Below are 3211 nucleotides of genomic sequence, written 5' to 3'. Positions count from 1 at the left end.
ATATACTTTCATTTTTTATTTATAATTGCTTGTCTCTCCCTTTGATTCCAGGAAAAATCAGAGGAAAAAAATAGCAATCTTGAAAGCATGATTACCACACAGATGGGATTCATAAATCATGCACAGAGCAAGAAGGATAATAAGCTAAAAATGAAGCTGACTGGAAAAGCCCCATTGTGTCTTTCACTGAGAAGAATGAACTTCTGCTGCAGATCAGTACTGCTTTGATTAGCTGATTTTAGTTTGATTTATCATTTTTTCAATATCAACAATACTTACCTAAACTTTTAGGCATTCACACTTGACAAATGAACTTCTCTTTCTCATAGCACTGAGGAAAACTGGGCCAAGATAGAGCAGAACCTCGCAAAGAATGAGACTGTTGACTATTTTCTCCTTTCTACCCGTTCTTTAATTCCTCTTCTTTTAACTTAAGACAAAGATTAAAATTATGGTTTAGATTTTTAATAAGCAATCAAAAAGGCTCCTGAGAATTAAATAGACCTTTAAATCTGCAAATGTGGCATAATTTAGTGACTTTACTTAGCAAATTAGGCTTGCTTTATTTAGTTTAAGACACAAATGACTGGACAAGATTTTATTTCTTCTGATCTTTTCTAATGAGTTAAATTTCCAATGTTTATTTATTTTCTGTCAAAAAATAGAAAACATGCATTTCCTAGTACAGCTTTTTGAAACAAATGGGAGGTTTAAGAATTGACCAATAAAATTAAACATGTTTTATTGATAAGTCAAGGCTGTGTTAACTTTGATAGCAAGTAAAATTGGTTGTTATAGAGATGAAAGTCATTCACAAATACCTATTGTTATTATATTCCTCATCAGCTGTTGTTTCCCAATGAAAATCATTGATGAACTTCATTAATGCATGTAAATGTTTTGGACAATACTACATATAATTTGGATTCCCCAAATGCAGAAATATTACAGAATTTAACTGTCTTAGAATATTTCTGTAAATGACATTTACTTTTTGACTTAAACGTTCTGAGCAGTCAGGGATCTACGGTACATTCAAATATTTTTAACACAAATTGGCTGGAAACCGTCAGTACTTCAAGAAGCTTTGTGAGGATATATGCACATTTCAATCTGAGAAAAACAGCGATTAAAAAGTTTTATTGACATAAATCACAGGTGTCAAACTCCATTCCTCAAGGGCCGGTGTCCTGCAACTTTTAGATGTGCCTCTGCTGCACCACACCTGAATAGAATAATTCAGTCATTAGCAAGGCTCTGGAGAACTGATCTACACAAGGAGAAGGTAATTCAGCCTTTTCATGCCAGTGTTTTGTACCTGTGGCTCATCTAAAACCTGCAGGACAGCGGCCCTTGAGGACTGGAGTTTGACACCCCTGACATAAATGAATTAATGTTCTTCACCCTGGTGAGAAATAAATATAGGCTACTAAGTATGTTAAATTTTAACATACATACATACATAGCATACTTTAAGTCAGATTAATCATGAGTATACTTCAAGTTCACTTAGAATTAGTTAACTTAAAGTGTCTACCCTAACCCCCAAAAGGGCAACAATACTACGGTTTAATAAATCAGGGAAAGATCCTATCAGTCCAAATAATTATAGACCAATAGCTTTAACTTCTCATTTAAGTAAATGGATGGAGAAAATAATGGTCAGTAGATTTGGATTTGTTCTTGAGCATAAGAAATTAATTAATGGATATCAGTGTGGCTTTAGAACAGGGAGATCAACAGTGGATGCACTATAGAGTCAGTAATGACATAGGGAAAGCTTTAAAAATGAAGGAAATAATGATTGTAGTATTTTTTGACATAGAAAAAGCATATGATTCATTATGGAGAGAAGGGCTACTTATAAAAATTAATCAGATGGGAATAAGTGGGAAGATGTATAATTGGATAGCAAATTTTTTGCTGGATAGAAAAATAAGAGTGAAGATTGGGAATGATTATTCAAAAGAATTTAATGTGGAAAATGGAATACCTCAAGGTAGTGCAATTAGCCCAATTTATTTAATATTATGATTAATGATATTTTTTCTGATACTAATAAATGTATAAAATCTGCACTATATGCATATGATGGATGAGGGGAAAGAATATAAAACATGTGGTAGGAAATATTAAGAAAGCAATTAGTAAAGTAGAAAAATGGTCTTATGAATGGGGCTTTAAATGATCAGCAAGCAAGTCTTGTTTTATGATTATTACAAATAAGAGAAATATTGATGTAGGAACAATAACATTATATGGACAGCCTTTAGAAAGGGAGCAGAATTTAAATATCTAGGACTATGGTTGGATAATTCTTATACATGGAAAACACATATAGATAACTTGGAAACTAAATGTAAGAAAGTTATAAATCTACTAAAGGCTGTGGCTGGAAATAACTGGGGTGCAGATAGACAGTCATTATTAAACATATAGGGCTCTTATGAGATCAATAATAGATTATGGCAGTTTTATATATGGAGCAACAGCTACAACACTACAAAAGATAGATAGATTAAAGAGTAGGGCTTTACATATATGTACAGGAGCAGTAAAGACATCACCTATTAATGCTCTTTTAATAGAGACTGGGGAAACTCCACTGGAAATGAGAAGAATAAAATTAACTCTAGTATATTGGATGAAAATTAAAAGTAGTAAGGAAGAAAATGTAACTTCAACAATTTTACATAACTGTTGGGAATATTCAAAGTTCCAGAGTAATGGATTTGGATGGATTGTAAGCAAATTGATTAAAATGTATGGATTAGAAGATAAGAAAATAGCTCAGTTTAATCTGATTAGTGTTATTCCTCCATGGCTATTTCCTGAGGTAAATGTAGATATGAGACTTCTTAAAATGAAAAATGAGTGGAATTTAAATGAAATAGGGATAAAGACTGATATACGTATATTTAAGAAACTCGTATTATAATTACCTTAAAATATATTCAGATGGTTCTAAGAATCTAAAAGGATGTGTGGGAATAGGAATAAATATACCAGAGTTTAAAAAATATATTTCTAAAAGAATATCAGATCAACTATCTGTTTTCACAGCAGAAATGGTGGCAGTTATACTAAGCTTACAGTGGGTGGAGGAGGTTCCACCAGACAGGGTGGTGGTGTGCACAGATTCCAAAGCAGTTTTAGAAAGTATTCAGGGAGAAGGAAATAATAGGAAAGATGTAGTATTATAAAGTCAGCA

The sequence above is a fragment of the Xiphophorus hellerii genome, chromosome 7 (genome assembly GCF_003331165.1).
Source record: "Xiphophorus hellerii strain 12219 chromosome 7, Xiphophorus_hellerii-4.1, whole genome shotgun sequence".
In the NCBI taxonomy this organism is placed as follows: domain Eukaryota; kingdom Metazoa; phylum Chordata; class Actinopteri; order Cyprinodontiformes; family Poeciliidae; genus Xiphophorus; species Xiphophorus hellerii.
The sequence above is the reverse complement of the archived record's forward strand: the minus strand, read 5'-3'. Positions refer to the sequence as shown.